At 35.8% G+C, this 11,957-nt stretch overlaps 1 long non-coding RNA gene across 2 annotated transcripts in view; it reads right to left on the minus strand.

Annotated features, from left to right (window-relative positions):
* LOC118621543 overlaps positions 1-5,206 on the minus strand; it is a 46,681-nt gene extending 41,475 nt beyond the window's left edge. For both annotated transcript variants that reach the window (XR_004957722.1, XR_004957721.1), the window contains exon 1: positions 5,158-5,206. This is a non-coding gene — a long non-coding RNA (uncharacterized LOC118621543). The remainder of the gene's footprint in view (positions 1-5,157) is intronic.
* Between the last annotated feature and the right edge of the window lie 6,751 nt (positions 5,207-11,957).

Consider the following 11,957-nt stretch of genomic DNA (forward strand, 5'->3'; position numbering starts at 1 on the left):
TTCTGACTTAACTGTTTCCCAGAGAGGCCTACTCCAAAAGCCTATCTACCTAAATAGCTCCCTGCACTTACGCATTGTTTTCTATGGTTGCCCCAAATTTGTTTCCTCTCTGGCCTTTACCCTAAGTTGTGCTTAGGGACATTGTGTCTCCTTAATGACCCTGTGCCTCCCTTATCAAACTGTAAGCTCCATTAAGGAAAGGCTTTTGTCCACTTATCCACCTCTGAGTATGCAGCACCTAGAACAATGCTTGGTGTATAGCAGGTATTTAGTGAATCTTTTCTACAAGCATAAATGAATAAGTAAACTTGCCCTTTTATCGCAGTTTATTTCAGAAAAGTCGGTTTTTTAAGGGTCCTTTTTGAAATTTATGCTTCTATTCAAATAATTCTTTTTAAAAAATCATGTTGTTAAGTGTGATAATGAAATATCACTTTACATCATTACCTATCTGTTACTATGTCAAAATTATCTTTATAATTAACAGGCTTGCAAACACATAGGTTGGTAATAAATTAAAGTCCAAAATTTTTTTAGTAACTTACTCCTCCAAATAGGCCAGTCTAAGAAAAATGAATCATCTTAGTTTTGGCTTTATTTCTATGATGGTCTATAAGTCTCTCCCAGGTAATAATTTTTTATCATAAGAAAATGCAACATGTTCATTTTTACCATTATAATCTCATGAAGCACTACGAAAATTATTTCTTCAGGGATATCACCTTGTGGAATGAAGAGAGGAAGAATACCAGTGCTTAGGTAAGGAACAACACAAACTACACTGAAGTGTGACTTACAAGCACTGTAGATTCCAAATTGTATCTTGTTGCATTATTGAACCATCTTTTTCAGCTTTGGGGTGGGGGAAAAGCTCATAGATAGGTTTAATCATTGTACAATTCAGGCCTTCAAAACCAACTCTTATTGTATGAAGTTTATGTTCTAAAATATTTCTGAAGGTATCTTTATTGAGGATACCTTGGATAGTCTCTTTCAACTTCCATTCTACCTTTCTAGCAGAGAAAATTGGGATGCCAAAAACCTGCATCTTCCTGACTCACTTGCAGCATATTTAAATCCACCAAATAGATGCACCCGCAGGAGATTGAAAAGCAGTAATGCTTTGGCAAACAAGTCACTTTGATGAAAGTTACTGAGGCTAGCCTCAGCATTTCCAGTGTCTAGTCTGTGGGTGTTAAAAGGAGGCTGTGGAGACAGTACTGATGAATGAAGCAGCTTCCTGACCAGTGATGTGCCATGGTGCTCAATAATACAGCAGCAGCCCCTAGTTTTAATTCTTCCAGTCCTTTCAAGAATGTGTGCATCCGGTTCTCTATACAGAAGCCCTTATGCCTGTACTAAGTAGAGTGGTTTGTACTCCTAGTGCTGGAGTCTGCTACATAAAGAAGGAAGTATATTTTTAAAGTTTTGATTTTCTGTCTTGATTGCTTTTTTTCATGGTATTTTTCAGGCAGAAACATACCTCATAACAATGTAACCATGTTTTGTTCTCTTTTCGTATTTTTTTAAGTGGCAGGTATTTATTTGTTCGGTTTTTGTTTTGTTTTTTCTCCAAGAGATTATTACAATTACTCAGTTTCAACCATTATTAATTGATGGGCTGGTGATTTTCTATCATGTAGAGCCTAATCCACTCTTCCCTAACAAAGGTCATTATTAGTAAAGTATGATTTACCAGTTTCATGCAATAGAGGCTCATTAAATTCATAATAGAATTTAAGCCTAAGTTTCTTTACATCTTCATAATAATAAAAATAAGTGTAACAAAATAAAATAATATAAAATAACAAATAAATGTATGTTATATCAACATAATAAAAAATTAATATAATTATAATAAAATATCATGATAAAATGGATACATTAAATAAGCATCCAGCATATCAAATACCTTGTAAATTTGCTACTGTTTGGGGCTAGAGTAGTAATATCATATGCTCTGCCATATTTCTCTGAGTATTTTAGAAAGAAATGACATATGTGCCCCCAGCTTTATAAGATTTTAGGTCATTATCAATTTCTCTAATTATTTCCAGAAATTTTTACTACTTTCATAACAAGTTTTAAACTGACTTCTTATAAACCGTATTGCTCTCACTAAAAATATATTGTGAGAATTATTAAACTCTAAAAATAGAGGCAAGTTAAATACTAGCACTAATTAAATGTCTATCTCACACCCAGAGACACACACACACTTTTGAATATTTGAGGGTTAAGAGCTTATAAACAAATAATTTACGCATATTTCCGTTAGAAAGTTAAACTTATTTGTAAGAGCCAACAATATTTTGTGTATTCAAAAGTAAAAATGACAAACAAACAGAAAACGGGTTATAAGAAGGACAAACTTGGTTTTCAACATTAGCTGAGCAATCACCCAGTTCGGTCTCTCTTCAATGGGTGAGCACTGGCCTTGTAGGAAGAGATATTGGTATAATTAGTTCTCTTGCCAGTGGTGCACAATCCCACTTTTACATGACTACTGGGCTAATAACACAGGTGTCCTGGGAGCACAGAAGTATCAGATTTTCCCATCACTCACAGCACATGAGCACGTTTTGCCTTTCCCCTCAAAAACGAAAACCAAAACAATTACTACGCATACACCATTGCCAAAAGTCTTTTCTGATTGTGCATACATATGACAAATACTTTGAAGATTACAATTCAAAACTTTCTTGGGAAAATATTTTAGTAAAACTGATGGTCTAAGAAGAAGAATCTTGTTTTTTTGGGTGTGTGTGTATCATTTTAGCACTCAATCGTGTAACTGTCAAGACACAATGACCCAAACAATGACCAGTTTCTCAGTAGCATTAATGCTGTTGTAATTAGCTAGTTATTAATAATAGGAAAGGAATAGACATTATAAGCATAGCCATGTGGGCAGCTTCACCAGAAAGCTGCAATTTTTCACTCCCCAGGGACCAACAGTCCATTTCCTGCAAATCACTGGGGGAAGAGACAGGACAAAGGGGGCGATGAGTACATGCACAGTCAGTAGGGGTGATGTAGAAAAGGTGCTTGTCAGCCAAACCTGGAACAGAGAACATTGGCCAGAGGGGGAGGGACACTACCAGCTTTCAAAAGTTTGGGGATACATAATCTCAAGACAAAGGAGCTCACTCTCTTGGCTCTTGGCACTCTTGGCGCTCTTGTGGCTCCCTTGCCGTTGCCCGTGTTCCCTCCATAGCCATGTGGCCCTGCAAACCCCATATGCAATGGACTGATGAACTACTACTGGGAACACAAACTAAGCTAGTTTAATGCTGGACTGGACACTGCTCCAACATGGAACGGAAACTGTGCAATGGCTTTAGTTCTAGCCCCATTGAAAGCATAGCTGGCAGGATGAAGGGAAATGGGACCTTGGAAATTCAGAGTTGTAATTCCACAGAAATAAAGCTTTCTACAATATCTCATTCTTGTGTTCAAGTCTCAGAAAATTCCTTTTCTTGTAACACCACAAGAAACTGGTGGGAACAAAGAGAGCTCCCCATTGATAATATTATCACATAATCGGAACTGTGTTTTCCTTTTCATTAGGGAAATAAATAAAGTTTAATAAAACAAAATGAATAAATGTTTAATAATGCAATAGATTCTACAATAATATATTTATTAATAAAAATTTAAATGCAAAGTAACTAGCAATCAACTCCCAGACCCACAAAACACCTGTCTATCTCTCATTGGATATTTCATGAGCCATGCAAACATGCTATTCAATGTTTTACTTTTTTTTTTACCCCACTTATTGCATGATGTCAGGGATTTTCTGGAATTCCTATTTGCTACTAACAGAGTAATCAATGTCTAGTTTGGCATCTTATTATCTCCTTCAGGGTCTTTACCTTCAGCTTTTCCCCTCCACTTATGATATTATATCCTAAGAAGTGAAGGGTTTTCACTAATGCCATCCAGCCTGGCCTGCTGTCCCCAGACAATGCCCTAGCTTGAAATTTTCCCTTCAACCTCTCCATCATTTTCTAGAACATTGTTTTCAGCTTATTACTGTACAGGGATGATCTGGAAGTCTCATTCACTTTAAGTGTTAAAAGTTGAGTGGAATTAGTCTGTTACCCCATACACATGGGCCCTAAGAAATTTGCTTTTTAATAGAGGACAATTCCTTTATAACTCAAAGGAATGGAAGAGCTCTCATAGTGGAATTTCAAGCATCACTGACACTAGTGGAGGAAATATTTGGGGTAAGAACACTTATCACCAAACCATAATACTTGAGATGACTATATTTTTTACTACCTAGACTTAGGCTGAACCTGAATAGAAAATATTCATGTTTGAACAAGACTAAGAAGAACTAAATTTAAGGCAAAAATTGAAGCTGTTGAACAACTCTATTTCTTAATGGGATGCATTCTCTCTCAGCTTCTTATTTTTTTAAGTGGTGTTATTATTCTATGTAGCTCTTCTCAATTTCATATGTCTTCACCAATGTGGCCTAAACTTCTCCTCAGCTCCTCTAAACTTAAGACAGGCTTGGTCTTGACCTTAGACTGCTGACCTCCTTTTTCCTAGAGAATTTAATGTAGAAAACGTATTATTTTAAATTCTTTCTCTGCTCCTTTCAGATATAAATCTTTTTAAAAAATGTTTGTACAGTTTTACAACCCAGGAATATTTTTCTCAGAGACCTGGGAGTCATTCCTTTGAAATATAATCATCAAGAAAGATAGTACCTCAATTTACTAGTTTGTGTGTGTGTGTGTGTGGGGGGGTACCTAACTCCTTTGGATGCCTTGTTCCAAGTTGTAACACCACATTCCTGTCATGAAGATGAGAAATTTTACTTTTACTTTGAGCAAGGACAATTAGCAATCACAGGTGGCCTATAAACCCCCCATTCCATTTCAGCTCTCAAAGATATTCCTGTTCTTCGTTTCAGTGGACTTGAGTTCAGCATAAGTGCTGGTCTCTTGCTATGGCCTAGAATAAAGTCTTCCTTGACTGTTTAACTTTATCCAGTGCATTTTTTTCTTTGACATCTGTACATGGGCAGATTTAGGTACCTAGGTCCAATTTGCTTACTTTGCCCGAAGATTATTTCAAACATTCTGAAGCAAACATCCTGAACATAAAATGACCAAGGAAACAAAGAAAATGCAATACCTTTTCTTTTGACATCAGTGGCACTTTCTTTCTCTGTTTTCTTTTTGACATCTTTTTCTTTTTCTGGTAGTAAAATGAGAAAATTACAAACCTTTACCTGTTTAATTCTTACGTATCAGGGCACACGTGTCTACCGTTAGGGCACATCCAAGTAATCTCTTAGAGAGTAATTCTAAGTCAGAGCCATAAATCATGTAAAATATGAATGAACTGGCACCTCATAACAGAATAGTGGCTTTCATGTGCTTTCTCTTCAAAAAGGAAGCAAATTATTGCTAAGGTCAACAAGTCTTTCATGGGCAGTAGAAATGTTAAATGGCATTATTAATTATAAATATGATATAACTCAATAGTTTTTCCAAAGGATGTTAAAAGAATTATACTGAGTGTTCCCTGGGCTATCAGTCCACTGGAAACATGTCAGGAAATCAAAAATATCTGAGGCTCACTTGGGACTTCAGGTACACTGTATGAAACAACCATCCTAAAAGAACAAAACATAGCAAACCTATCAACTAGTTTCTTCTCTATACATGAAATAATCTGCTCTTTTGAAAGATATTTTTCATTAAACAGAATGGATTAAATAGTAGTCATTATATTCAAATGTATTGTCAAGTGAGGTACTGAATTGTAATTGAACAGCTACTCTTAAGGAAAAAAATACTCAGAGTTTTTAAAAAAGGTTTAGACTTGAATTTTCTTTTAAAAAGTTCATTAATTTCAACTTTATTTGGAATATTTATAAGTCTCAAGAGTGTTAATAATAACAACAATAAAATTATTAGGGACATTTTTTCCCCTAGAAAACAATAGCTTTATCAGTAGCGTTATAAATGGATATTAATCAATTTATGTGTTAAACAGTTTTTAAATTCCTTACCTTTCTTTTTTGTTTCAGAAGTCACTTTCTTCTCAGCTTTCTTCTTTTCCCCTTCTTTTTCTAGAGAAGAAATTTAAAATACTTTCTTTACAAAAATTTAGTAGGAAAGAAAAACTAAGATTGGAATGAGAGATTACTGTCGAGCCAATTCTGCCTCCAGATAGCTTTGTGAGTTTGAGCAAGTGATTTAATCTTACCAACCCTTATTTACCTCATTTGTAAGATAACAATACCTCCTTCAAAGCTAGATAATGTTTGCAAAGCACGGTGCACAGTGCCTGGTTCATAGCAAATGCATAAAACTGTAGGCTGCTAATATTGTTTACAAACTAATGAAGAAGATAGCTTAAATTTCCTGAAGGAAACAATTGTCTAGGGCCTAAAGTGAAAGAGTAATAAATGAAATTATAACATATTTTCTGAGAAAAGATACCGGTAAGCTAAAAGAATTATTATTTTTTGTTGCCTTTTCATATGTTCAGTTTCATTAGAAGTAATACACAAAACCATTAGCAATATTTATTTTGATTCAACTGTTTTTGAAATCTGTCTCTTGTCAGCAGGCATTTGGAGCCTGGTGACATGTATCTGGCAGTGTGTTGGGGACATAACTTCCACAGCCCTTTCTGAGTGGTTGTATCAGTGTGGGTGCTCAAACCATTTTTGCACCCAGAGGTTGCAGTAAGTCGGGACACCACATTCAACAATATGTGTTGCCTGCAGACTTCGCGAAAGATTTCTGTTTCAGGGACCTGATAGCCTTGTTCTGAGGGGCAGATGGAACTTCAAATGCCCAGCCATAGCCATGTAACACCTGGACATTCCTGGACCTTTTCCTGGTAAGTGTACTCATTTCAAATAACAAAACTATGTAGAAGTATAAGAGTTGTTAAAATAGAATACTCAGTTCTTTTAGGTTTGAAACAGCTGAAGTACAGTTAATGTTGGAAATACTTTTTTTTTTTTTTTACTTCAATTAATAGTGTTGTTTACCTTATATCTGAAATGTTTTTCTCTTTGTCATTTGTCTTTTAAGTATAGATGCTAGGCATTCAAAGATGTTCATTACCCAGCATGATTATGAGATTATTACTATGCTGAAGAAATTCAATGAGTAGTTCTAGTGTGAATGCTTAAGTTGCCTACTAATGACTGCATCTTATTAAATATCGGAATTAATTCATTCCCTTAGGTGACCCTTTTTTTACCTACCAGATCAAAGACAACATTTTCTTTCAGTGCTGGAAGTATAATTTATAAAGAACTCCTTTTCATGACTCCTAGAGATATGTTAGTGTCGAAGTCAGAAACATATTCACACTCTGTCTAAGTGTGTCTGCATTGCACCACCACAGATCATCCAATCAGAAACAGAAAGTCAAGAAGTCTAATTTTGATAGTTTCAGAGCTAGAAATAATCCAATTAAATGTTACCGCCATCTCTTAGAGCTTCATACATATTAAATATGGAAATTGTGTTTAAAATCCTGAATAAAGATTCTTTTGATTTAAGCATTATTACTTTCAGTTTCTCTGGGAAAATTTTATGTAGCAGGGCATTTTCCATCTTATTAAAATAAACACGAGCCAGAGTATTGGATTGGCATTTGCTAAACATCATTGCCTTCTGATGATATGTACCAGAAAAGGGGTTAGTCAAATATAAAGTACTTGTAAGTACTCATAATCTGTATCAAAATTCAATGACAGAGTCACTATAAGATCACAAATCAGTAACCAGGTCTCTAAGTTTCTTAATTTAGATGAACGAATATTTCATTTAAAAGTTTATATCAATTAATCAGTCTTATAGTGAGCCTCAGAATAAAAGTAGATGTTCGAGGCCATAAGATGGAAGACATTCTTTTCATTTCTTTGGAAAAAAGAGACTGCTCTTGTGCAATAAATTCTACCTTTACATGAATATATCTGGGGTTTTATTGTGGTGACACAGTATTCTTGCCTTAGTTCATATTGAATTAATGTGTCCATTATACACTCTTGCTGTGATTATGACCATACGCTGCTAGAGTCATGAATAAGAGCAGAAGTCCACAAAAAAGCAGGTATAAATAATGTTCTTTAATAACATTTTTATGAAGTAGACCTTTAAGCTGTCATTACGGGACGTACTTTATTCATGGTGATATCGTTTAAAACATCAACTTCTGAAGACTCTGCATTTCTTCAAGCACTATTGTCTCTATTCCGTAGGTGATTTGGCAACAGTGGAATTCGGTTTTTCATTTATAAAAGACACAACAATTTAATTATAGCCTGCTTGGATATAAAAATAATGACATGTTTCTTTTATGCAACCTCTCCTTCCCCTGATGTTTTTTCTCCCTCAGCAGTCAATACTCTCCCTTGCTATCTACCTATGCACCCACTCATCCAATTTCCTCTTCTCCCTCTCCTCCAATTGCTTGCTCTTTTGTTTCTAACAAGCTAGAGAAGAATCAAATCGTTTAATATCATAGCTTTTCAGAGGATCCACAATTAAGTGTATCTATGGAATGTGGACTTACCAGAATATACCCTTTCTTTGGCAAAAGTGTCACAAGCCCTGAAATGATGGCTCTGTCTGGCAGAGATCACAAGAAAGACGGGTTGAGAGAGAAATCTTCTCCGAAATGGGCAGCTTGGAGCCACAAATATGTTATTAACTTCTGCATAAATTAACATCAGATGAAAGAAAAATTAAAAGACTCACTTTTTGCTTTCTAAGCCCTTACAATGGGCTTTTCTCTTGCTTTTAAATGTTTTTATGCCATCTCAAAGCCAGAGAATGCGTAATAGTTAATTATAATTGTAAAGCTTTCTAAGATGCTTGTTCTTAGCAAACCGAGAAAACAAATGCAAATGTTACATTTTCATCTTATGTTTTGTTCTTCCCTCTTTGCATTTCTAGTGTAGAGATTATCTGAATTGTACATGTCGGGTGGTTGCTTTTCTTTTACTCCTCTATTGCAAGGATTGATGTATTCTGTGTCCTAGTCAAATAAATAGAGACATGTTTCTTTCCTAACAATGCATTCCAACATACCTTGTTACTGTCACCTTGTTTCACTGGAGTGTCAGAGATTGGCTTGGAATCCCACTTGCTACCATGATCATGGAAAATTTCACATAAGCAGATAAGCTCAATTACATCAGTGGTTATTCGAGTTCTTCATTGTTATCCACAGAAGGTCATGGCTCTTTTGAGGTTGTGTGTGACATTGACCATGTGCTGTGACACACTGAATTCCATTGTCTTCATTTGAGCAATGGGACTAATAAAATTTACCTTGCGGGCTTGTTGTGAGGAATGGTGACACTGAGCTAAAGTCCTCAGACCAGAGTGAGTGTTCAAAAACCAATGATAGCAACAAGGATAGCTATTACTAAGTTTTAGAAATAATAAAGATATGACTTCATATAATATTCAGTAATTTTTTTAGGTGCAATATTTACAGAAATATGAAACAAATGCACATTCATTCTTATGGTTCTGTATTGAGGTAAGCTGTGTCTGGAATATTTTGTATTGAGAAACTTTAGGACAAAAGTGCGTAAGTAAGAAGTGGCATGTTGTGAAGGGGCACTGTGCTGGAGTGAAGAAGTGGGCCCCAGACTCAGTTTTGCTATCATCTGTAGCCACTGCCTCATGCAACTGTGAGTAAATCTTCTGACTTCCACTGTGAAAGGCAGGGGAATGAGTGGAGCATATTTAAGTCTCTCTTCACATGTTTATTTATTCAATCTCCAAATGAAACATGAGGCATCTTGCATTTATTTTCTAATTTTGCTGGGAACAGTTAACTTGAAAAGCTTTAGAGCATGTTCTCTCTTTGTTATGGCTTAAAAATTTTAAAGGTAAAGAAGACTCCCTTTTTAAGACTTAAAATGAATATATGCATCTATGCAATGTGTATATGAAATGTCACGTATATATACATGTATATATAAAATGTCAGGTGTTAATAAGGGTGAGAAAAAATGAAGCTTGGTTTAGAGAATTTGAGCATGAGAAGGTGGGAGGTGGTATTGCTTTTTTTTTTTTAAAGGTGGAACATGGGTAAATATTTCTGAATGGGTAAGAATTGAAAATATTTTTGAAAAAAGTAGAAGAGCTTTAATCTAAAAGGGAGAGAAATATTCTGACAGAGAAAAAACATCTGCCAACATCTTGAAAGAGAGCATTCTAGATCTATTCAGAGAAGAGCCCGGGACCAGTGCAGTGGGAGTGGAGGTGCAAAAGGAGAAGGGTAAGCCATGTGGGCAGAGGTGGGGCAAGGGCGACCACAGAGACTTGTGTTTTTCATAACATGAATTTTTTAGTTTGCGCTAAGATAGATGACTAGTGAGAAAGTCCAAGCAAATAAATTGTATAATGATAAGTTATTTTTTAAGAGGAACTTTGGCTGTTGCTGGGTTTTGGGAAGTGCTCCATTGGATTTTGTGATTATATTGTAAGAAAGAAGACTAAGAACGTAAAATAATTCAGTGCAAATATTCTTTCCCCTTTACTCTTTTCCCCTTAAAAATTTCCTCTGTATTTTATTTGGGACTCTTGAACTATAGAACAGTAGCAAGAATACTTTGCTTAACATGGCAATTAGGTTACTATGACAGCAAAGCTCTCTAAATTAAGGACTTCACTTAAGTTATCTGGCATAACTAAGCTGGCCTTTCAGAACTGAAATTCATTGTCTTTGCCTTGACTTCTCCTTTAGTGATAGCTGAATTATTCTTAGAAGCCAGCTCTTCTCATTATCAGCTATTTAACAACTAACATCCCACACCCAGTATTTCTATAGTACCCAGAGACTCTTACACATGTAGTTTGTTTCCTTCATCCATCAACAAATGTTTATTTAACCTCATGTCAAACTTCTTGCCAGGGTCCAGAGTTTACAAGATTCCTTTCAGGAACTCCAGGTAAGAGAATAAGAAGTGAGAAAGTTACAATTACTATAAGGACCTTGAGAAGCATTAAAGGTCAAGTCTAAGGGACCCAGCAGAAAGTTCCAAACCCAAGAGGGAGAAGTGAAAGTATGAAAACTACTCCTAGAGGAAGAACTATAGACTAAGACTAAAATGGTATGTGAGACCTGATTCTGAGCTGAGTATAGCAAGTGTTACTATCAATGCCAAGTGAAGAAACTGGGCAGAGTGCCTTTTCATGTCTGCAGATACAGCCTGGGAAGTCTCAGTGATACAATTCCATTCAGGAAGTAAATGTCCCAAAGGTCTTCAGACTTCATCAGTGTAAATCCACTGATAGAGATACCTAATCAGAGCTATGTCCTTCAGTAGAAAACACCATTAACACTCTCTGTGCACCCAGAAGAGAGCTGGAGAATAAATGCCCATCTCTCTCATTTTCTCCTCTATTTCTCTTGTTGCTCCCATAAGCCAGAATATCCTGAATCCAGAGGGCAAGGAGCTTGGTTAATGCAATTCACAAAGACTAGGGTGAAGACTGGACCTGGAGAGAAAAGAAAGACTTTGCCACATGTCGTGTAGCGTGCTGAGCTCAATTCACACAGGTGATCAGCCCCAGTAGAAAACTGAATAGAGGAATCTGGAGTTTATAAGTAAGAGAGATACAGGCATTAGAGTCATAAGTTTAACCTTAGCATAGCTGATGTTTGTTATAGGGAATTCGGGTTCTATAACATTCTTGGTGGAAAAAAATTTCATGACAAAATACTTTGGTCAGCATATTTCCTTCATGGACATTCACAACATACATTAGTGCATTGAAAGATCCAAGACAGTATGTACACATGCGCGCGCGCACACACACACACACACACACACACACACAGTTTAATTTTTTAAACTCAATGTTTCCAATATATATATTTTTTTATCACAGAAATATTTCTGTTCCCAATAACATATCCAGGTTCCATGGAACAGGCGATCT

This window comes from Molossus molossus, unplaced genomic scaffold, assembly GCF_014108415.1.
Source record: "Molossus molossus isolate mMolMol1 unplaced genomic scaffold, mMolMol1.p scaffold_m16_p_8, whole genome shotgun sequence".
NCBI classification, from domain to species: Eukaryota; Metazoa; Chordata; class Mammalia; order Chiroptera; family Molossidae; genus Molossus; species Molossus molossus.